The 24,763-nt window shown below is 41.5% G+C and overlaps 1 protein-coding gene across 2 annotated transcripts in view; it reads right to left on the reverse strand.

The window, feature by feature from the left end:
- The window catches only part of VGLL4 (vestigial like family member 4), a 164,368-nt gene that overhangs the window by 89,349 nt on the left and 50,256 nt on the right, over window positions 1–24,763 (reverse strand). The window lies entirely within an intron of this gene.

Here is a 24,763-nt window from a genome sequence, read left to right on the forward strand (position 1 = left end):
CAAACTCACACAACAGTGGTAGGTCTGGATCTGAAGCTGTGCTTTTTCACTACACCGAAGGTCTTACGTTTACTAAAAATAAGGAGAGTTTTTTAAGTCCACGAGGATTGTTGACTTGCAAGGGATGAGTTTCACATTAGCTTTGCAAAATTCCACTGAATAAAAACTGGGTCTAAAAAATAAATCATTGGCAATGTTAAGATTAACACGCACCTGTAAGAACTGTACCTTAAAATTTTTAAACAAATACATCTTCCCCACAACACTGTGAGCTCTCTGAAGTTAGGTCATGTCTTATTTCTTGTTGGGTATGCCTAAACATACTCCTAAACTCCTATAGGAGTAGGCATTTAAAGTTCCCTGGATTAGTGACCTAAAACCCGTGAGGGAAAACAAGAGTCCTCATAAAGCAAGCAGATGGTTCAGACTGTATTTTTTTCACCCAGTCAACTATATTTAGTATCAAGTAGAATAAAGAGGTTTTGATTGCAAATATTCAATTAAGTCAAATAACAGTCAATACCATCAAATTCTCTTCACAACACAAACAATTCAATTTTTCCAAGGATGGATTTACATGCATTGCCCTGTCAACCATCCTTCAACGTTTTCACTGATGCTTCTGAGAGGGCATTACAGTCTTAGGGCCACCAGAAATCCACTGGCCAGAAGAGCAGTTTCCAATCCTGGATACACATCACCCAGGAGGCTCTGAAAGGCATATCTGGAAGGTGATTTAATAAATCTGGGGAAGGGGGCGCCTGGGTGGCTCAGTCGGTTAAGTGTCCGACTTCAGCTCAGGTCACGATCTTGTGGTCCGTGAGTTCGAGCCCCGCGTCGGGCTCTGGGCTGATGGCTCAGAGCCTGGAGCTTGCTTCCGATTCTGTGTCTCCCTCTCTCTCTCTGCCCCTCCCCCGTTCATGCTGTGTCTCTGTCTCAAAAATAAATAAACGTTTAAATCAATCAATCAATCAATCAATCAATCTGGGGAAGGACACAGTGGGGCCCTGAAAGATGTATTTTGAATTTACACCCAGGAAACAGCTGTGCTCAGTACAGTTTAAAAATAGCTCCCCATATAATTCTCACATGTGGCCCGTCCCCCTGAGGTTCAGGAGTTCTGCAGTGGGGATGTTGAGTTGAAATTAGTAAAAGAGCATCACACTGAGGAAACCCCTTGCCATTCACACCCTCCAGAGTTCAAGGGCATCCCAATGAGTTACTCCTGGACAGGACTAGGGGGCGACGTGAGCCAACTTTAGACACAGCTCAACCTCGTTTCCACTGAGAAGCTGGACTGTGAACCCCATAATTTGACTTTACACAGTGTAAGAGACAACTGAGCCCCCGCATTCTCAGCCTTCTTCAACCACTGACGTTCAGTAGCCAGAATAAAACCAGAAATTTATAAACTGCCAATATTCAACTGTTTTGAGACCTGAAATGCATACACCAGGCTTTCCTACTTATCCTCATGTGGGTAAGGGTGTATAGTGTGTGAGGGGTCCTGGAAACAAGACAGGGCATTTACTGGTGGAGCAGAGTAGCATTTCCACAGTGTGTATGTCTAGTCAAGGCCGGTGATGGTGAATTTTTAGTGACTTAGAGCACCATGAATCTCCCTTCAGAGGACTTAGACAGCTGTAATGTCACATTGGTATGGTCCTCTGATTAATATCTATCTTATCACTGTTTCCCCAGTCCATACACACTGTCTGGCACCTGGTAGGTGATCAATATAGAACTAGGTTTCTAACCAGACTTAGAAGACTAGCAATATTCCAGCCTCCTGAGGAATCAGTGAGTACTGTGGACCCAGGAAGAGTAAACCACAGCCCTGGAGGGAGGGGAGGCAGACCCTAAGGAAAGGGAGAAGAGGGCCTAGGAATTAAGGGCTAATCCAAGGAGGAAGGGCTGTAGGGGAATAGGGCCATCCACAGAGGAAGCCAGGAATGGGGAGGCAAAAGAGGAGAAAGAAGGTAAAACTAGAAGCTGATAGCCATGATAAGCTTACCCCTTGCACTCTGCAATCTCAGACTGGCATTCCAGTAGGAAAAAAGCACTAGAGTCAGTCAGAAAAGTTAGGTTCCTATCCCCTAGAGAATTTTCCTTCTTCCAGCCTCAATTTCCTGATCTGCAAAAGAAGGATGATAAAATTTCACTTGCCCATTACATAGGGCAGCCAAGGACCCAGGGAAGGACAGCTATTACAGCGATGCATGAATTACAAAGCACATACAAATGGAGTGAATTATTACTGCCATTCTTTCCACAGATGATGAGGTTTCTTGGTATCCCGTGAGGAGAAGCAGAGCCTGTTCAGACATTAGACTGCCCTGCCCACTTCCGACTCCCAAAGAACTTCAAACAGAAACATCTATAAAAACGCGGGAACAAAGGTCGACTTTTTGCCGGTTAGCAGTTTCCTTATGCTTAATTAGACCTATGTGGATTTCTGAGAGTCCAGGAATGCCCCTGCCACATACCTCTTCTGTGCATCCTGAGGACGGAAAAGTAATTTAAGACAGCTGTGGATCTGCAAAGGAATCTGCACACCCAAAGGAATCCGCACACATCTTTTTTAACTTTAAAAATATGACCTCGATGCATGTTCAGTTAAATTTAGCAACCTTACCCTAAAAGCTGTCAAATATTTAAAAATCACGGCGACTACTTCTCCATTATTTAAATGGAACAAAATCTTCTCCTGCAGACTGCGTTAAAAACAGGGATCTGGCACCAGAGCGGATTTACTCAGCTGACCTCACACAAATGTACTTCCTTTACTTACATATTTCCCCAAGCCTCATTTCTTCTTTCTAATGCACCATACATCTCCCTTCAATAAACAACATTCTTCCTTCAACCTCTATGCTGCATACATCAGCCTTAAAATTCTAAGGTTCTGGGTAATTCCTCTGTTCCCTTTTGCCCTTCATCCATACCCAACCTTAGGCTGCCACGTTCATTTGCAATCTCAAGACAGAATTTCATGTTTTGGATAATAAATGGCAGTAATTATTACTTAGAGATGGCTGTTGCTGCTGGGTTTATGGAGGTTTTTCTTAGGTTTTTCCGACTTGAAGGCATGTGGAGAGAGTGTGTTTGCTATACTTCCCAGGGCAAAAAAAAAAAAGAGGACACACACACACACACTTTTACCCTAACAATGGACATGAAGATATTGTTTAGATCATTTCCTGGTAGTTTGAATTAACAATAGTAACAAAGGGCAAGAGGGCTTAAAGTAACCAAAAGTTCTACATTTCTTGGGGAGAACACGAAGGCGAGCCAAGCCACCACTACCTAGAGGAGATCTGGCTTTTCAGATCAATAAGAATGAAAAGATCTAGGGGCGCCCTGGTGGCTCAGTGAGTTGAGCAGCTGACTTTATCTCAGGTCATGATCTCGTAGTTCATGTGTTTGGGCTTTGTGCTGACAGCTCGGGAGCCCGGAGCCTGCTTCGGATTCTGTGTCTCCCTCTCCCTCTGCCCCTCCCCCCACTCATGCTTGCTCTCCCTTTCTCTCTCTCTCTCAAATAAACAAACTTTTAAAAAACGAAAAGACCTAAAATTCCTGGTTGTCTTTAGTTCCAGGTAAGGCTAGTTACTAGAGGGTTAAGCAGCCTAACCACCCCTAAACGTTTCACATATAATCCTATTACTTTTGAATGGCTCTCAGTGTTCTTTGAAATTCTACTTGTTCAAGGATTCCTGTTACAGAATATCTGTGCTAACAGCCCCGCGGTACATGCTGCCAAGAAGAAAATTATGATCCTTGTTGCACTAATGCCAATTTACATGGCATCAAAACAAACGATTCTTCCTGCTCTTTCTTCTCCATTTTCCCAGTAAAACAAGTTTTAAAAAGAGAAGGAGAAACATGAGAAAACACAGCTTTGTACCTGCACACTGAGTGCCATTTCCCGCACAAATAACCAAATGACCGTATTTTATTTACAGATGCTCTAAAAATACATCTGCTTCCAAAGAGCAGGCTAAAATACTTCTAGTTTGGCCTGGAACCACCAAGGAAAGGTACCCCAATACATTTTCCTTTGGAAGGCTGACACGTTAAAAAAAAAAAAAAAACAAAAAAAACCGCTTTCCTCGTGTTTAATCAAACCTTCCAATCATCCTATGACAGAGCACTGCAGTGCGTTCACTGATCGAATATCATGATTAATTAAAGAACCAGCTGCCCATTTTAATAAACTGGGAAGGCCAGAGAGAAAAGAAACACATGAACTCTTTCTAGACCTTTCTTTTAACACCTGGCACGTGGCCCACTAATCCCCATGAAAGAAAAATCAAGCCTTCTATTCTCACTTGTAAATGCACATTTAGTCAGCAAGCAACAAAAGATAAGAGAGTGTGAATAACTTGCCTAATATGCAGTTATAAAATACTTAAACGCCCACTATGTGCACCGAGTACATGAAGGTGAAAATATTCTGAAGACCTGAAAAGTTCTATTTGGCTGTTGCCAGAAGACACTATATAGAAGACACTACATAGAAGACACTATATAGCATTTCTATTGTTGATAAAAGAGTGTTGCTGAGCTCTAGAATTAGAGACATCCATGCTACAAGACTACCCATACAAACTGACCCCTACCCTCCAAGCCTCAGGTACAAAGTGATCCTGCCCAGGATCACAGTAGAGGTAAAAATCCACCCAGCACAGGTACAATGTTCCTGGCTCCAAGCACTGTTCACTTGTCTTTGGGACCCTAAACAAACAGCAAGCAAGACATCCATACACAATACCACCAGAGTGCCATGTTAATGCTCACAACGCTTCACCGGCCTAGAAGAGACTGGGGCCCAAACATAAATAAGGTATAGTCCCTGTCCTTGAAGAGCTTCCAACTGAAGACAGACAACAAGAACTACAGACAAACAATAGGAAGCAAAGGGGGGAGAGATCCTCTTTCTGAAGAGATGTAGGTATGGCTTCATAAAGAGAGTGGCATTTGTCTGCACCCTCACAAGAACAGAGTTTCAAAGAAGGCTTGAGGGTCAAAGCGTTCCCAACAGTATTTCCTAAGACATCAACAAAATAAAATATTTGATACAGCTCAATGAGATTTCCAGAGGCATATTAAGTGAACTTTCAGGCATTACTCAGGGCAAAAGTAACTTCAAATATTGAAATACTTAAAATGTGCAATCCTAAGAGGCCAGGAGCTAGTCAAAAGCAGGTTCCAATCTTGGATCTGTCCCAGAACAGCTATGTGAGTACACATGTATTATGTAATGCCTTGGATCTGGCTCTCCATCTTTGAAAAATGGGGAGAATGCTAACACCTTCAAAAGACTGATCTTTCTATGAGTGGCTCCATCGGTTAAGCATCCTACTTCTGCTCAGGTCTTGATCTCACCATTGGTGAGTTCGAGCCCCGCATCGGGCTCTGTGCTGACAGCCCAGAGCCTGGAGCCTGCTTCAGATTATGTGTTTCCCTCTCTCTCTGCTCCTCCCCTGCTTGTGCTCTCTCTCTCTCTCTCTCAAAAATAAACATTTAAAAAAAGACTAATCATTCTCCTTGGATGCCACCACTTCTAACATGCTATTTAATACAGTCTGTTATAATCATGCATGGCTTTATCTTCCCTACAGACCAAGAGCTCCCTGAGAGTCAACCTCTTTGCTTATTAACTCTGAAATAGCCCAGGACTGCCTGGGTGGCTCAGTTAGCTAAGAGGCTGACTTTGGCTCAGGTCATGTATCTCATAGTTTGTAGGTTCGAGCCCCGTGTCTGGCTCTGTGCCAGCAGCTCAGAGTCTGGAGCCTGCTTCAGATTCTGTGTCTCCCTCTCTCTGCCCCTTTCCCACTTGCACTCTCTCTCTCTCTCTCTCAAAAATAAAATTAAACCATTAAAAAAAAAAATCTGAGGATCCACATAAGAGTGAAAACATGGTATCTGTCTTTCTCTGTATGACTTATCTCACTGGATCCTGAGAAACTTAACAGAAGACCATGGGGGAGGGGAAGGAAAAAAAAAAAAAAGAGAGGGAAGGAGCCAAACCATAGGAGACTCTTAAAAACTGAGAACTGAGGGTTGATGGGGGGTGGGAGGGAGGGGACGGTGGGTGATGGGCATTGAGGGGGGCACCTGTTGGGATGAGCACTGGGTGTTGTATGGAAACCAATTTGACAATAAATTTCATATAAAATAAAATAAAATAAGATAAAATAAAATAAAATAAAATAAAAATCTGATAAAAAAAATCTAGCACCAGTAGACACCCAATACATGCCAAATTCTCTTTCTACTGGATTTCTATTCACTATGAAAATTCTTGCCTTTGTACTATAGACTGTTCTTCAAATTCTGAAACAATCCCAATTTCAAAATCTGAGTTTCATCTTGCACACTTTAGCGTATCTCTAGTCCAGTAGGACTTTTTTGTGCCATCAGTGCTATAGGTTTAAAAAATGTTATCTGTCTCTTTGGGGACCTGGGCATATGAAATGCTGGTGAAAAATCATTTACATTGAATTCTTAAAATTAAAAAACTTTGACATTCTAAGACTCAAGCTTTATTTTAATGGAACTTTCATTTCAGCTCTGCTTCCATAATAGATCAAGAACACAGAACACCAAACAGCATCAAAAACAGTCCACTGCATGGTTCTGTTTCATCAGAGTAGCTGTGGGACAAAGCAGCTAAGCTATCATACACGAATGTCTTCACAAAAATGAAAACATACACCTGGCTTGTTTGTTTATGCAAGCACTGAGTAAGAAGGACCTGGGTATACCTATTTTGTGGGGCAGCCCAAATTCCTGCTCTGCTGGGAAGGAGGAACACCCTCAGGATGGAGTGCCGATAACAAAGTGCTGCGAGCTAACGGCACCAGCACTTTTCCCAAACGCTCCCCAATCACCAACATTCAGCAAATTGCTACCACAGAAGGAACAAGCCCCATTTAAAACTAGGTATGGGGGCGCCTGGGTGGCTCAGTCGGTTGAGTGGCCGACTTTGGCTCAGGTCATGATCTCACGGGCCGTGAGTTCGAGCCCCGCGTCGGGCTCTGTGCTGACAGCTCAGAGCCTGGAGCCCGTTGCAGATTCTGTGTCTCCCTCTCTCTGACCCTCCCCCATTCATGCTCTGTCTCTCTCTGTCTCAAAAAAATAAACAAACATTAAAAAAAAAAAAAAAAAACTAGGTATGAACGAGGGGTGCCTCGGTGGCTCAGTCAGTTAAGTTTCTGACTCTCGATTTTGGCTCAGGTCATGATCTCTTGCTCGTGAGAGATCAAGTCCAGAGTCGGGCTCCACGTTGAGTATGGAGCCTGATAGGGATTCTCTCTCTCCCGCTCTCTCTTCCCCTCCCCCACTCACCTTTTCTCTCTTTCTCAAAATAGATAAACATCAAAAAAATTTTTTTGAGTAATAATGAGAAACGAACCATCACCAAATGATGCAAGATAAAAGAAGGAAAGAAAAGTAACAAGGTGTTAAAACACACCAGGGAAATTATGCTGCACAGAATTTTGAAAGTTATGAACCAATATATCTCTGTGATATGTACCAAAAAAAGAAGAAGAAAAGGCATAACCTCTCTGAAGTAAGAGCTCTATTTTTAAGAAACAGGATGACAACACGGGGAGATGAAAAGATAGCTAGCAGAGTTCAGGAAAGAAATAGAAAAAAAGTAGTCTGTGACAGAAATGGATGCTGCATTAAAAGCAATAAAAGAAACAGACATGAATAAAAACGCCACTGGGTATACAGAGGACAGGCTGCAAGAAATCACAGTGGTTGGTTCAAGGGTAAGTACAAGATTTGCACATGTTTGCTGTAGATTTTCTAGAAAGAAGCCTAAGAGACTGGAAGAGACAGTCTCCTCTGGCTTATACAATGTAGCCATGCTGCTGGACAAAGCCACATACCCAAGAAAATCACAGGTAAATGAAGCCAGAACCTGGTAACACCAGGATCCTTTGAATCTCACTGCCCCTGAAGCCCATCCTACCTCTGGACTTTTCAGCTACGTGAATTAATAAGTTCCTTTTATTTTTAAAATCATTTGATTCAGTTTTCCATTACTTGGAACTGAAAGCTTCTTGATCAGATGGAAAAACAACCGAAATAGAAAAGGCAAATTTTTCATAATTTTAAAATAATACACTGGGAAGCCAAAAGGGGGGGGGGGGGAGGAATGTTGGAAAAAGTATTGAAAACAATAGGAGAAGGTAGTAAAGTGGCTTGTTGTAAAGTTAACTTATAAAAATCCAGTATAAAAATAATTTTGGGGGGGGCGCCTGGGTGGCTGAATCGGTTGAGCGGCCGACTTCGGCTCAGGTCATGATCTCGCGGTCAGTGAGTTCGAGCCCCGCGTCGGGCTCTGTGCTGACAGCTCAGAGCCTGGAGCCTATTTCAGATTCTGTGTCTCCCTCTCTCTGACCCTCCCCCGTTCATGCTCTGTCTCTCCCTGTCTCAAAAATAAATAAACGTTAAAAAATAATAATAATAATAATTTTTGGAGGCACTTGGGTGGCTGTCACTTAAGTGTCTAATTCTTGATTTCAGCTCAGGTCATGATCTCACAGTTCATGGGATCGAGCCCTGCGTCGGGCTCTGTGCTGACAGTGGGATTCTCTCTCTCCCTCTCTGCCCCTCCCCACTCAAGCTCTCCTTCTCTCTCAAAATAAATAAATTTTTTTAAAAAGTTAATAATACTTGGCGTGTGGTAGACACAATGTGATGGCTAACTCACAATACACTCCCAACTCCCTTCCCCCTTATTACCTCCACTAGAGGAACTAGGAAAACTGAATATTCCAGAGTTCTCATAGCTAGGCGTAGCTAGGGAATACAGGCCTGACCAATGAGACGTAAACATAAGTCTGCTTTGGCTTCTAGAAAAGTTTTTGCTTTTCCTAATAAAAAGGTCAGTCTGGGCTCATTATACCGTTTTTTTTCTGCCTTTCCTGACTATCTGGAATGCACATGTGATACCTGGAGATAAGGCAGCCATTTTGTGACCATAAAGCAAATAGCTACAAAAGAAACTTAATAGTGGTTACCCGAGAAAAAGTAGGAACTTGAGATGGGAAAGACTTTCTTCACTGGCTGACTTTTTTTCTCTAAACATTTTATAACCAAAACTGATAAAATAAGAATTATTTGGTAACTACAGGAGGAGAGATTATGAAGGGTCCCACAAAGTAGTTAAGAGGTTTTAGACAAGGGACAAGTAAAAGTTGGGTAAGCAAAATAGCAAGGGGAAACAATATTCAGGCTACAAAAATGACATGAGCCACTGAGTTTACCAAAGCAAAGGGTTTGGGTAGTGAAAAGCAACAGAAAATATACCTGAAAAGATAAAAGGGGCCAGAGGATGAGGACCAGGACGTGACTCTGTACAGCAACATAAAATAGTCAAGAACAGCTATTGGTTCCTTTTAGGGAGAGGAAGGCAGTGATATAATAAAAACAGTGTCTGAATATCAGTCTGGGATACAGAATAAGCTGGGAAAGAAGCAAAAGGAAAAGGAGGTGGAAATCACAACTAATTCATCCCACTTAATTCCCAGGTTTCAAAATTAAATTAGCAATACCTGATAAAAAAAAAAAAATTATGTTGGTGCATTATGTTGAAGAATTTGGACAGCTCTGTCATTATGCACTATTTATATATCATTATTTCTTTTTCTTTCTCTCTTTTTTTTTTTTTTTTTTGAGGGCGAGTGAGCAAGCAGGGGAGGGACAGAGACAATCCCAAGCAGGCTCTGAGCTGTCAGCACAGAGCCCAATGAGGGGCTTGATCTCATGGATCGAGAGATCATGACCTGAGCTGAAACCAAGAGTCAGACGCTTAACTGACTGAGCCACCCAGATGCCCCTATCATCATTTCTGACATTAGCGAAATGATGGATTTAATTTCTCTGTGCTAAACATTAATGTAAGAGAATACATTTGCCATTTCTTTTTCCATCATACTGGAAGTATAAATTCCATCTAAATAGCTCCACAAAGGAGAGCAGCTTCTAGACAGACCAATCCCTAGAAGGAAGGCAACTATAGTCCGATCTACTACATTTGCAGAGAGATCATAAAAGAGCACACAGTCAGGAATCTGAAGACTTGGGTTCTGGTTTCAAGTCTACTTCTAGTTCCCTGCATGGTCTTGGACAAGCCACCCCCTCTTTCTGAAGCTTGGCACTCATCTATAAAACAAAGGAGTTAGACTAAAAGTGTGCTATAATTCTCTTAACTGTGAAACTTTATGAATAGTTTCGCCTTAGAGCTGGCAGTAATGGCAACTGAGAACCTGGGTCCAGAACTCCAGAGCTAGAACTGAACAACAGAGACAGGTAGTAAAAGGTTACCACTGACACCCCGAACATGCATCACTCCAATCAGCTATATAAAACTTCTTGAATATTGAAGAAGTCCTACCCTCAGGAACCTGTATGATCCAAGTTCCTATGTACCTTGAATATGGAGATCTTAATAGCTACCAGAAAGTATATCATCCATAATATATATAAGGCTTCTGAGAGGCACCTGGGTGGCTCCTGGGTGGTCGATTAAGCATCCAACTTTGGCTGAGGTCACGATCTCGCTGTTCAGAGTTCGAGCCCCACATTGAGCTCTGTGCTGAGAGCTCAGAGAATGGAGCCTACTTCAGATTCTGTGTCTCCCTTTCTCTCTCTCTTTGCCCCTCCCTGCTCATGCGTGCTCACGCTCTCTCTCTCTCTCTCTAAAATAAATAAACATTAAAAATTATAAGGCTTTTGAAAAAAATGTATTAATAGCTTGATATTACAAAGAGTAAAAATTTACTCAGAATACAACCATCTTAATGTATAAAGGATTTTCATTTATTATATGAGCTCCTTCTCTTCTATTTCTTTAACACAGTAAGAAAACATGGTATATGCATGTAACGGGTATTTTTCAGCCTTGAAAAGGGAGGAAATCCTGCCATATGCAACGAGATGGATGGACCGGGAGCTAAGTGAGAGAAGCCAATCACAGAAGGACAAATACCGTATGATTCCTCTTACATGAGGAATCCAAGGCAGTCAAATTCATGGAAAGAGTGGAAGGTTGGTTGCCAGGGGAAGGGGGCAATGGGGAGTTACTGTTCAACAGTTGCACAGTGTCAGCGCTACAAGGTAAGTTCCAGAGCTCTGGTGTACAATGTGGTGTCTATACTTAACAATCCTGTTGTGTGCGCTTAAAAATGCGTTAAGAGGGTAGGTTGCATGTTGACTATTGTTCCCACAATTGAAAAAAATACCTACTGAAGAATGTTATCCTTTATCATATTTTTTGCTTTTACACACAATGCTGCGATGACTATCTCATAAATGAATTCTTATGCCTTTAGGTAAAAAGGTCAGTTAGATAAACTGCAGAAATTATACATTCAGTCTTTCAGTTGGTGCTTTCTCTATATCATCAGTGCCTTAGAAATGGACTTTTTCATTAATTAAGTTAATTAAGTTAATGCATTGATAGAAATTTTACACTGAGACATTCTCTTTTGTAAATCCACATCTTCAAGTACCTTACTAAAGATTTTTTTTTTTTTTTAGTTTTTTGATTGAAGAAGGATGTTTATAGCACTGAGATGCAACCCATGGTAAGGCAAGGGGATGAGTCATACATAGCAGGATGCAGCCAGGCTGTGGCTGCATGGCCATCAGAAGTCTCAATAGAAAAGCATTTAAAATCTTTTTAACTAAATGGCAGGAAGTAGACTTAAATGGCTAAGTATTTGGTTTGAGCATTTCACTGACCAATGTATAAAAACCAAAGCATCTGAGGGGCGCCTGGGTGGCTCAGTCAGTTGGGCGTCCATCAGACCTCTGCTCAGGTCGTGGTCTTGCGATTTGTGAGTTTGAGCCCCGCATCAGGCTCTGTGCTGACAGCTTGGAGCCTGGAGCCTGCTTCAGATTCTGTGTCTCCCCCTCTCTCTGCCCCTCCCATGCTCATGCTCTGTCTCTCTCTGTCTCTCAACAATAAACATTAATAAATAAATAAACAAACAAACAAACAAAGCATCTGCGAGTTGGAAAGGCTCTGAGGGTTATCTGTATCTCACCACCTCCTTAGAGTTGAAGAAATCACTGCACAAAAGACCCACGAGTAGATGGTGGCCCCCCTTCAGCTCCAGCTATTGGGGGCTTAGCATCTCATCTGGGAGCTTGTAATTCCATTACTAGACAACTCTTACTGTTAGACATTCCTTCTTTCCAATGAACTAAAATCAATTCCTGTAACTGATTTTACAGGATTTTACAATTCCCAGATCCCAGTTAGACCCACTGGAACAACACTGGATAAGCCTATTCCCTCAGCTAAAACAAGAATATCTGTCATTTAGAAATCAGCTCTCCTATTTCTACCCCTAGTTCCTTCAATTCTTATCTCAGTTTTTTGTTTGTTTGTTTGTTTGTTTGTTTGTTTTTGAGAGAGAGAGAGAGAGAGTATGAGTGGGATGAGGGCCAGAGAGAGGGAATCCCAAACAGGCTCTGTGCTGTCAGTGCAGAGCCCAATCTGGGGCTTGATCCCACAAACCACAAGATCATGACCTGAGCCGAAATCAAGAGTTAGATGCTCAACTGACTGAGTCACCCAGGCACCCCTACTCTTATCTCAGTTCTAACCCTGCATCATTCTATTCCACTTCCTTCTTCATGTGAATGGAGTTTGTTACTGACCCTCTTTTTTTTTTTTAATTCTTTTTTTTAACATTTATTTATTATTGAGAGACAGAGAGAGACAGACCGTGAGCAGGGAGGGGAGGGGAGGGGCAGAGAGAGAGGGAGACACAGAATCCGAAGCAGGCTCCAGGCTCTGAGCTGTCAGCACAGAGCCTGACGCAGGGCTCAAACCGGGAGATCATGACCTGAGCCCATATTGGATGCTCAACCGACTGAGCCACCCAGGCGCCCCATGTTACTGACCCTCTTTTAAAAATGGTATACAGGTGAACACGGTATTTCAGGAGACAGCTGGCCAACAGAACGGATTACTTATTCCTATGATCTGATATTTCTACACTATTGAGTCTCTCCTTTCTTCTGCTTCTTCTATTTTAGATTATGTAACTTAATTCCCTCCTTTATGTTCCTTGCTCCAGGAGCAATTGAAATAAACCAAAACAATGCAAAAACAAAATAAAGATACCACATAGCACTGAATACTATTTACTAGGTAAGTTTCAAAAGGTAGTTGAGAAAAATTGGAATGGGGGGCGGGGAGGGGCGGCGGCAGGGGCTGTCTCAACAGAGAAATTCTATGCATAAGAATCCAGAGAGTAAATTACCTGATAATTGAAATTCTATTTGCTTGTGGAATTTTGCCAAGTAAAACTATGGTATGATCACAGTTGGAAACAGACTCCTTTAAATTGCTATTATCTCATCAAGATAAACATTTTAACTTGTTGTCAATTTAAAATACCTAACTATCTAAACTCAATGACATAGGCACACATAGGCTAAACTACCCAGGGTAGTTACAAGAAGCAATCGCAGTGCACTCCTATTTGTTTGGGAGAAACAGAATATTAATTAAAAGCTCTGGTTAAGTCGGTTACCCCTTATAAATAATTAATTTTCAATTACTTGGAAGACAATCACAGAACAGCTATTTACATAAACACTCAGAGCAGAGTGCACGTAGAACCACAACTCAGCCTTCCTCCAATGTTCCTGAATGCTTTAAGCCAGGTTCTCACTAAGAAAATCAATTATCTCAGCCCAGGGTTACGTACAAAGCAGGGAATGAGCTCACACCAATATACCAGTAATTGGTAACCATCTATCCCAGTTTTCTAAGACAATCCCAACCTTACGTATTTTTTTTTTTTTCCAATATAGGCAATTCTTTTAAAATACAGTTAAACAGGGGAGCCTGGGTGGCTCAGTCACTAAAGCGTCTGACTTCGGCTCAGGTCATGATCTCGCAGTTTGTGGGTTCAAGCCCCATGTCAGGCTCTGTGCTGACAGCTCAGAGCCTGGAACCTGCTTCAGATTCTGTATCTCTCCCTCTCTCTACCCCTCCCATGCTCATACTCTGTGTGTCTCTGTCTCTTAATAATAAACATTAAAAAAATTTTTTAAATACAGTTAAATAGACGTAGATTCTCTGCCTTAGTAATTCTCTACCTTAGTGATAATACCTATATGACATACTCACAAATCAAAACAAAACTGCGACATGTCCTAGTATTTGAAGAAAAATTATTATAACTGTCCCACAACTAGCAAACCACCTTAAAAACCTCCCTAACACAGAAACACATATATATACAAAAATACACATGACCACATTATTTATAATTTAAAAAAACTGAAAACAACCTAATAAACTAACAAAATAAATTACAGAACATCTACATAATGTAAGCATTTACAAAGATGATGTAGGGGCCCCTGGGTGGCTCAGTTAAACGTCTGACTCTTGATTTCAGCTCAGGTCATGATCTCACGGTTCGTGGGTTCGGGCCCCACGTCGGGCTCAGTGTTGACAGCTCGATGGAGCCTGCTTGGGATTCTTTCTCTCCCTCTCTCTCTCTGCCTCTCCCCCCTCAAAAAATAAACATTTAAAATATAAAATAAAATAAAATAGTGTATATCTAGCTAACAATACATAAATATTATATTAGATATAATTCTATTTTTTTATATTTAGTATACACTTGCACAGAAAAATGTTTGAAGCCTATACACCAAAACTAGTAAATCATCTTATAGGCAGAAGGAAGGACTTCAGGTAGTTTTTGTTATTGTTTTGTATATATTTTCCAATTTTTAACAAATAAGCAAAAAGCAAATGACAAAAAGCTTGTAGCATTTTTTAAATATCAACTAATGATTTATTTTCTGTCATTTGTCTCTCAGGAGTCATAGAAGTTTATTGCATTAAAATCTCTGAAGATATATATACCTCCATATATCTACACACACACACACACACACACACACACGCACGCACGCATGCACGCACGCACACAGAGTCATTTGTAAAAAGCCATTCCAAGGGTTTCTGATATGCCCCAGAGGTAAAATGCTTTCCACATAAAAGAGACACTAGTCTAGACTTTGGTGAGAGAGGCAGACTTGTCAAGAGTTATTACTGGAAACAATTTCCTCAAAGAGAATATAGTTCTGGAACTAAACATCTCACCAGAAATCAGAATAGATGTTTAACCTTTGAGATTTGTCCAAAATGGGCCTTTTCTTGGTTGAAACTCTCCCAGCCCCAAATGCCTACAACTCACACAATTCTCTCTCAGAAAATAAAACTGACCACTCAATTAGCCAAAGTGAATTCTCATTCTCTTTTTCCTCTAAGGCAGCATCTTCCCACATTTCTTACAGGACATATGTAGCACTTTTTGGAGATTCTGTCGTGACTACAGGGAGTTTCCTTTAATGTCTCTAGTTAAGTTTTTTGATAAATTTGATGAGTTCCAAAATACAGTTCCAAATGTTGCTTACCAAGATGAAAAAATTTTAATGTCTTCACTTACTCTAAAAATTTCACCATATTCAAATCCCAACATGCCTTCATGCACCCGTAACTTTGCCAAAGCCAATTTATACCATACTGCGGCCCACAACCTAGAGAATGAGTAACTTCTGAGTGGGCAGAGGGAACTGGCTACGCAGCTGCGGAGGAAGGAGATCCCTTACCAGATCAGTCTCCTATAAAGAAAACCAAGTCCTGTCCGTGCATGCAGGTGACTAACCCTACACCAGAATACCACCAGTTTGGGGAAAGATGAGATGGTATTCCTTCATTCAGCACATATTTACTGATCGCCTCCCACATGCCAGGCACCATTCTAGGCAGTGGAGATTCTGTCATGCATAAAACAAGACAAAAATCCTGGTCTCATTGATCATACATTCTAATGTATGCGAGAGACAAGTTCGATAAAAATAAAGCAGAAATGTGCAGTCAAGTCACAGATGGGAACGAGGCAGGGGACAAGGAAGGTTGCTCTGAGAAGGTGCACTTGAGTGAAGATAAGAAGGAAAGGAAGCAATAACCCATGAGGATATCTGAAGGAAGATCATTCTGTGCTGACAGAACAGCAAGTGCAAAGGTCCTGAGGCAGGAGGTGAGGGAGGACATACTTCCCATAGCAGTGAGGAGGCCCTCTTGCCTCAGAGGTTATAGAAGAACATCAGCTTGAATCTCAGCTTGAGAGGGAAAGCCACTTGAAGGTTTTTGAACAGAGGAGTGACATAATCTGATTTACATTAAAAAAAAATTTGTTTTAATGTTTATTTTTGAGAGAGAAAGAGGGGCACACTGCGAGTGAGGGAGGGGCAGACAGAGGGAGACATAGAATCTGAAGCAGGCTCCAGGCTCACAGCTGTCAGCACAGAGCCCGACACCGGGCTTGAACCCAAGAACTGTGAGATCATGACCTGAGCCAAAGTGAGACAACCAACCAACTGAGCCACCCAGGTGCCCCTGATTTACATTTTTTTTTTTTTTAAGTAAGCTCTATGCCCATCACCCAACACGGAGCTTTAACTAATGTCCCAGGGAGTGAGCCACCCAGGCACCCCAAAATGATTTACTTTTTTTTTAATTTACTTTTTTTTTTAGGTTTATTTTCCTTGAGAGAGAGAATGAGCAGTGTAGGGACCAAGAGAGGATCCCAAGGAGGCTCCATGCTGTCAGCATGGAGCCCAACATGGGGCTCAAACCCACAAACAGGGAGATGATGAGCTGAGCTGAAATCAAGAGTCCGAGGGACACTTTACCAACTGAGCCCCAGGCACCTCTGATAAACATTTTTAAAGGATTACTGTAGCAACAGCCTTGAGAACAGACTGAAAAGGGATAGTTAGCAGTTGACAGCAGCTGAGAAGTTTCTGTAGTAATCCAGGCAAAGAGGTGTCTGAGGTCTGGGGGTGGTAGCAATGATGATGGTGAAAAGTGGTCAGATTGGGGATATATTTGAAGGTAGATGCAACACAATTTGCTGGTGGGTAGTCTGTAAGACGTGAGAGGAAGACAGTCAAGGAGGACTCTAAGGGTTTTGGCCTCCACATAAAACATTTTAATGTGTATTTGGGTATAACTACTGCTGAAACGCTGAAAACAGGCTTGGAAATCCAGGGCCAAGGGGACTGTAAGCTATAAAAGGTCCTCTACAGGGACCTATAAACCTATAGGCTTCTAAGACTCCATGAAACACCCAACTTACAAATAAATTCACTGCAATAGCTAGTCACTTAGAAAATGTTAATGCTGACCTAGTTTTACTCACTCCCACTCGCGTCTTTGCAGAGGTACTTACACATTTTTAAGAAACGTGTTTGTTCTCATAAATCACTAATAATACATTCTTTAGTTCTCACTCTTAGTAACTTCTCTGCAGCCACAACGAACTCCCCTTCCTTGGAGAAGTTCTCTGCACTGTTCTGCGGGTACTCCTACCTTCCGGATTCCTTCCCTGATTCTACTTTCTCATTCAACACACCTTGATGCTGATCTTTTGCAAAGTTCTAGCCTCCTTTATTTTTTCTTCTGTCCCAAAGCCTTTCGCTCAACAATTTTAAATCACTTCACGCAACAATCCCTTGAAAGAGCACACAGATTTCCATCTCTAGCTTGACTCTCTTTGGACCATAGTTTGCTATTTCAAGTGGCATCCTCGACAAATGTGCTTTATATCCTGCAGGCTCTCAAATTCACTGAGTCCTAAACTAAGGTTCTAATCTTCACTTGTTCTCATTGGCTAAAGAGAAGGGAGCATAACTTTGAAAGACAGCTTGGACTTACTTTGATAGCTAATATGGAACAACATAAGACTGGTGAGTTTCCTGATATCTTTCCCTCTGAATTTACATAACATGTTATCTGTCACAGTATAATATCACACTCTACCTGATCGAAAGATAAAAAGTGACATAGCCTATTTATATATCTATATATATATACTATATATACACATACTATGATATATACTATTTACCATCAATCTGATTGCTTTAACTTCTCTATTAGACCATATAATCATTTAGGACCTATATGATTCAGTTTATATAACTTCTGTATAGTACCAGTGCACACAGACTTTGTGCACCAAATTTTGCACACAGAAGGGCCACAATATTTGCTGTATCAGAAACAAATGCAGGGGCGCCTGGGTGGCTCAGTCAGTTAAGTGTCTGACTTCAGCTCAGGTCATGATCTTGGGGTTCATGAGTTCGAGACCCGCGTTGGGCTCTGTGCAGACAGCTCGGAGCCTGAAGCCTGCTCCGGATTTTGTGTTTCCATCTCTCTCTCTGCCCCTCCTCAGCTCACTCTCTTGTCTCTCTGTCTCTGTTTCTCTCTTTCAAAAATAAATAAACATTACAAAAATTTAAAGAAAAAGAAACAAATGTAAAAGACGGTGGGAAGTAACCAAACATCAAAGCCAGCTCATTAATAATTTCGTCAAAAGGCACTTCCTTTTAAACTCTCTAAATACCATTACCACTTGGATGGCACTTTCTTCATTCTGCAATTAACAAAGACTACTTACAAATAAAGAGCCTTTCTGACATACTTCATGAGGGCCTTGAATTCCTACCTTTAGCCACAGGAAGCAACGCATTTCTTCAAAATATAAACAAAAACAAATGAAAAACAAAACAAAAAAAAAAACATAAGCAAACAAACCAACCTTAAGAGTCTATTCTGAGGACAGATTTTTTAAACATCAAAACAGCTTTATTCTCATCTTCTAAATCCAAAATATACCCTCTCAGATTTCTATATGCACCATGCAATTTCCTTATTAAAATGATCAAATCCATTCTTCCCTTGCTACTGAAAGTGAGGCCACCAACAGTACCACCAACACCAGCAGCTGGTCAGAAAAGCGGACCGAAGGGCCCTCCCCAAGCTACTGAAGCAGACAAGCTCTTCAGGTCAAACAGTGGAAGGACAGCTCTGTCCCACTGCCAGAGTTACATTTTGAAAACAGTCCTCAAAATGTCATTCTCTCATCAAAAACCATCAATGGCCACAAGATAAAATCCAAACATCTTAGCAGGAAGTGAAGGGTCTTCATTACATAACTGCAACTGTCTTCCCATTAAATCAATAAACACATGCTGACCGCCCGATATATAGCAAGCACTTTCGCAGGTAGCAAGGATGTACCTGATGTCCCTGCTCTCATGGAGCTTCCTCCCAGTGGGGTAAACTCTGCCTCATCACCCGTGCTCTGGTCACCCTACCCATTCACCCTTTTCCAATTGTATCCATGCACTTTACTGACTTCATGCCAGGGTTCACACTGTTCCCTTTATCCAGAATTTCTTTTATACCTTAAAAACTCCTTTCAACTCAAAGACCACCAATAAAACCACTTCCACACATCCCGTGGCCTGTCCCTGACTAAATACCAACCAGGCTGATATACTCTCTCCTCTCTCTGGGCTCCCATTTATCCTCTAACACAGTGAGGGTTGCACCCTTAAATTGTGATTCATATTTAAATATCTCTTTCTGCTCCACTGGGTGATGTGTGCACCTCAAGGTCAGGACCATATATTATTCATCTTCGTAGCCTTGGCACCTAGCACATGGCTTGGAACTAAAAAACAATTAAATGTTTTCCAAAATGCAACTCGGAGACAAATATGGTCTTTTCCTCTAGATCTCTTTTTTCAAAATGATCTTTTTTTGTCTTTTTTTCAAAATGACATTATTTTAAATGATGGAAAATATTTTTTTTTTTTACATTTTTTATTTATTTTTAATAGAGAGAGACAGAGCACAAGTCAGGGAGGGGCAGAGAGAGACAGAGACACAGAACCCGAAGCAGGCTCCAGGCTCCGAGCTGTCAGCGCAGAGCCCGATGCAGGGCTCGAACCCACAAACCACAAGATCATGACCTGAGCCGAAATCGGAGTCTTAACCAACTGACCCACCCAGGCGCCCCTAAATGATGGAAAATATTATTTGAAGATGTAATTAGAATTTTAGGAAACATCTAGTCATTTAAATAAGTGACTGTAAATGAAAGAGGTAATTAAGATAGGTAATACAACTGCTATTCTGAAACAAAGCTTAAATGTTAATAAAAGTGATTATTTGGGTCCATTTCATAAACTCCTCCCTAAGGCAACTCCAAAGATATCTTGAACCAGGGCACCTAGGTGGCTCAGTCAGGTGACTTGTCTGACTCTTGGTTTTAGCTCAGGTCATGATCTCACAGTTACTGGGATGGAGGCCTGCATCTGGCTCCAAAGCGCACACCTGTTTGGGATTCTCCCTCTCTCTCTGCCCCTCCCCTGCTCATGTGTTCCCTCCCCCTCCCTCTCTCTCTCAAAATTATAAATAAACACTTAAAAACAAATGTCTTGAGTCATGACAGTATCACTGTAACATTTTTATCCTAGAGTAACAGTTAGAACATTCTTTGGAATATATCAATTCTGGCACGCTTCTTTAAAACTAAATAGAATCCCGCTTCCAGCAGGTAAGACTTCTGTTAGGAAGACCACATTTTCAGGAACGCATTACATATAAAAGCAGGAACCTCTTTATTTCTTTTACCAGATAAAAGCAAAACTATTCAGATTGGAGACAGGCTACCAGAACCCCTTCCTACCATTCTTCCTCCTCCCACCCACACCCTTGGCCTCTGAGGCACCCTCCACACGGAACCCCTAGATTCTCCAGGAAACATTCAGAACACAAAGGACCAATAAAAGAAAACCGAAGTATAACATGGGGATTTGTCCTAATCCCTAATATTAGGGCCTTGGAAAAGTACTGTGTGGGCCTCAGTTTCTTCGTACCTAAAATAAAGCTTAGGTTCCGAAAATGCTACCATTTTCAAACATCTTCAATGCTGGAGACAGAGCATGTAATAATTTACCTGAATCCCAGGGGGCTCTTTCAGGGTGCATACACATGGTTACTACCTGAATTCCACTTAATCAAGTAACCATCATTAAATGCTTTTCAACATTCATACCTCAAATACGTATATTCATTTCTAAATTATATATAATGTCAAAATCTATAAAATTTCACTTTCTCTTTCAGCTAAAAATAAATATAAAAAGAACTTCTATAGTGACCTGGGCCATTGCCTCTGGTGCCCAATGACTGGGAGGCGAGTGGAGTCTGGCACCGATATAGAGGAGCAGGCCCAACCACGTGAATGACACGGTGCTGGCGGGGGGGGGGGGGGGGGGGGGGGGGGGGGGGGCTGGGGGGGTGAAGACAAGTAGCAGGAGTCCCTGCCCTGAAGAAGATTATACGCTTTAAATATGTACAATTATAATTGCCAATTATAGCTCAATAGAGCTGGAGGGCAAAATGGAGCCTCCTCCCTCTCAAAAAAGAAAGAAAATATAAAAATACAGAGAACGTTTTTACCACGTGTGGAGCTGTGCTTCTCAAATTGGAGAGTGCACAGGACTCACCTGGGGATCTGGCCCCAAGGCATCTTCTCCATCAGTACTTCTGTTCTGAGGACCAGCCCCCAGGTGACACCGTGGACCACCTTGGAGCAGCAAGAGGTAGAGAATATATTCTCTGTACCAATGTGCTTCCTAAAGGGGCTCATTTTGAGAATACATAATCTAAAAATTCACTGTGGGTTTTTTGTTTGTTTTTGTTGTTGTTTTTATTTCAACTGGGAAAACTGCACAAAGCCAGACCCTGGCTCAAAGCTCAGGATCCCAGCCACACGCCTCTTAAAAATAGGTTTTCAAAATGCCTAGCATTTTTTCAAAAAAAGAATAGGATATTTGGCTAAAATTCTAGCAAAGTTCTTGATAACGGTCCAATTATTTTTTTTTATTAACTTCATCCTTATTTCAGTTTTCACTTCCCGCTCTACCCTGTCATTAAAATGTGTCACAAAACTGAGAAATCTCTACTGCTCTTGCTCGCCAGGTAGACGAAATCCCTTCTGCCATCTGCTTGTCTCCTACAAAGCAAAGGAAGACTTTTCTCCTGGCAAGTTTTCTAAATTCTTTTGTTTTTGTTTGTTTGTTTTTTATTTCAGCTTTACTCAGGTATACCTAACATATAAAATTATGAACTATTTAAGCATACACCATGGTGCCTCAATATACATCTACATTATGAGAGGATCTCCCGCATCTAGTTAATTAACATGTCCACCACTGTACTTACTTGTTTGTTCATTTATTTACTTAGGTAGAACATTTAAGTTGTCTTAGCAAATTCAATTTGACAATGCAGTGTTATCACCACATTCTGCATTACAGTCTCAGACCTTATTCACCTAATAGCTGAAAGTTGGAACCCTTTTACCAACCTCTCCCTCTTTCTAAATTCTTTAAGATTCCCAATGGCACAAAATATCGTGCCAGGGAGTAATGGAATCAGGAAACCAAGCACTTTTGGACTTTCTGAAAGTTCACGGTAACTTCAAATCATCATCCCAAAGAGAGGGCAATTAGGAGTCTTCTTTGCAAAGCAAAAACTATTTAACAACAAAAACTAGAATTTAAGTACAGAAGGTCAACTTCAAAAGAATTCAGGATGCAAAGATATTTTCAGACAACCAGGCAATAAATTGATTTTCAAAGACTGTACTCTCAGTATTAAAATGACTCCAGAAGGGGCACCTGGGTGGCTCAGTCAGTTGAGTGCCCGACTTGGGCACAGGTCATGATCTCACAGTCTATGGGTTCAAGCCCCGCTTCAGGCTCTGTGCTGACAGCTCAGAGCCTGGAGCCTGCTTCAGATTCTGTGTCTCCCTCTGTGTCCCTGCCCCACTCTCTCTCAAAAAATAAACATTAAAAAAAATTTTTTTAATTTTTTTTTAATAGCTCAAGAAGAAAGCATATGCTTTCTTTAGGGTTTAGTGGGCTTTTTTCCTTGTTCAAAATTCTACTTTCCTATTATTTTCTTACTTTAAAAACCATTTTCATTCTCTCTCACATTCACTGTCTCTGGAGCAGTATCCTTGACAAATTCTTCACAATTGCCCATGAGTATTCCAGCACAGGAACAGGTTGGCAAGTCAAAACCTGTGCAAACACCACCTGTTGAACTTCTGTAAGGTAATGACATATGCATCCTGAGCTCTATTCATCATCATTCCCTTGCTGAGACTTTGCTAAAATTCTTAAGCGCAGCAAGAGAGACTTTCAAACAGCTTTCTCCAGGCTCTTCATTTTATAGGTGAGGTTAATGGACTCCCTCAAAGCTATGCCGCTACTGAAACTGGGTCTCCTGGTTTTCTCATCTGGGCAGTTTTAAATTTTCCACAGGCAGGCTGAGGCAGCCAATTTTGAGAAATAAAAGCCATTCATAAACATTTACCTTAGAAGTTACCAACAACAAGAAATTCTATGACAAGGACAAAGACTGAAAAAGAAAGGGCAGATGTCACACTGAATATTTGGGGCCAGCTACTCGCAGAACTGAATTTAGAACGGCAACTTCCCCCTCATCTATTCTACCAGGCCAGGTTCCACAGCAAATCTCTGCTGTTCAGCAAAGGAAGGAAATCCGTTTTTATTGAGTACAACCGAGTACAAGCAGAGCAAAAGACAATCAGTGAAGGATCACTCGTAACTACAAGAATTCAAGTTCAATTCTCAGAAAAATTTAGACTATGCAACTGCTAAAAATATGAACAAAGACCACTGAACCTTAGTTAAGACATTCATGTATTATTTAATGATATACTTCTATTTTATTTTATTTGAGAGAGAGAGAGAGAGAGAGAGTGGGGGTAGAGGAGGAGGAGGAGGAGGAGGAGGAGGAGGAGGAGGAGAGAGAGAGAGAGAGAGAGAGAGAATCTTAAACAGGCTCTAGGCTCTCAGCAGGGACCCCAATGTGGGCCTCGATCCCACAACTCCGGGATAGCGATCTGAGACTAAATCGAGAGTGGGATGGATGTTCAAGCAACTGAGCCACCCAAGCACCACTATACTTTTATTTTATATTGGAGGAAATTGAAAGAGGCATCTCAGGGGTGCCTCATTGGCTCAGTCAGTTGGGCATGCCACTCTTGATTTCAGCTCAGGTCATGATCTCACAGTTTGTGAGTTTGAGCTCCACATCGGGCTCCAAGCTGACAGGGTAGAGCTTGCTGGGGATTCTCCCTCTCTCTCTGCCCCTCACCTGCTCATGTACACGTGCACCCTCTCTCTCCACTCCTCTCAAAACACTGACAAATATTTATCAGAAAGTGTAATTAAAAAGACTTTTTAAAAAAAGAAAAAAAGAAGCATTCCAGATTGAAGAACATTGAAAGCCCCATGTAACTCCATGAGAGCAGGGTTTCTGGAGTGTTCGTGGCTATGTTCCAGGGCCCAGAAGAGTGACAAACACAGAGCAGGTGCTCCACATACAAGTGAATGAATGACTCCAAGGGGGAAAGGGAAAAAGAAGAAAGCTACAGGGCACAGAGAGATACATTAAATCCACCGGGGTGGCTGTTTATGGGATGGGAAATGGGGATACAGTGTAATAAACAGATAAACCAGAACTGAACTTCATATGGATCAATGACAGATAATAAGCCATGACTTGAGGTTCAGCCAAGGAAAAGAGAGAAAACCTTGGGAGAAATAGGAAAAGGCAGGGGTAGAGAAGAATGCTTAACCTTTAGGCATTAGCAACTGACTCCTCTACCTTCAGAGGCCTCAAAAAACAAGCTGTGGGGACAATGCCTACCTTTAGGTTCTCAGTCCCCCACTTATTGACAAATATTTGTCAGTAAGAATAATTAAACAGGCAATTCCAAATAATAATTACTAGTTTGGAAAGAAGGAA

Source organism: Panthera pardus, unplaced genomic scaffold (assembly GCF_024362965.1).
Source record: "Panthera pardus isolate Hobbes unplaced genomic scaffold, ASM2436296v1 HiC_scaffold_8, whole genome shotgun sequence".
NCBI lineage: Eukaryota > Metazoa > Chordata > Mammalia > Carnivora > Felidae > Panthera > Panthera pardus.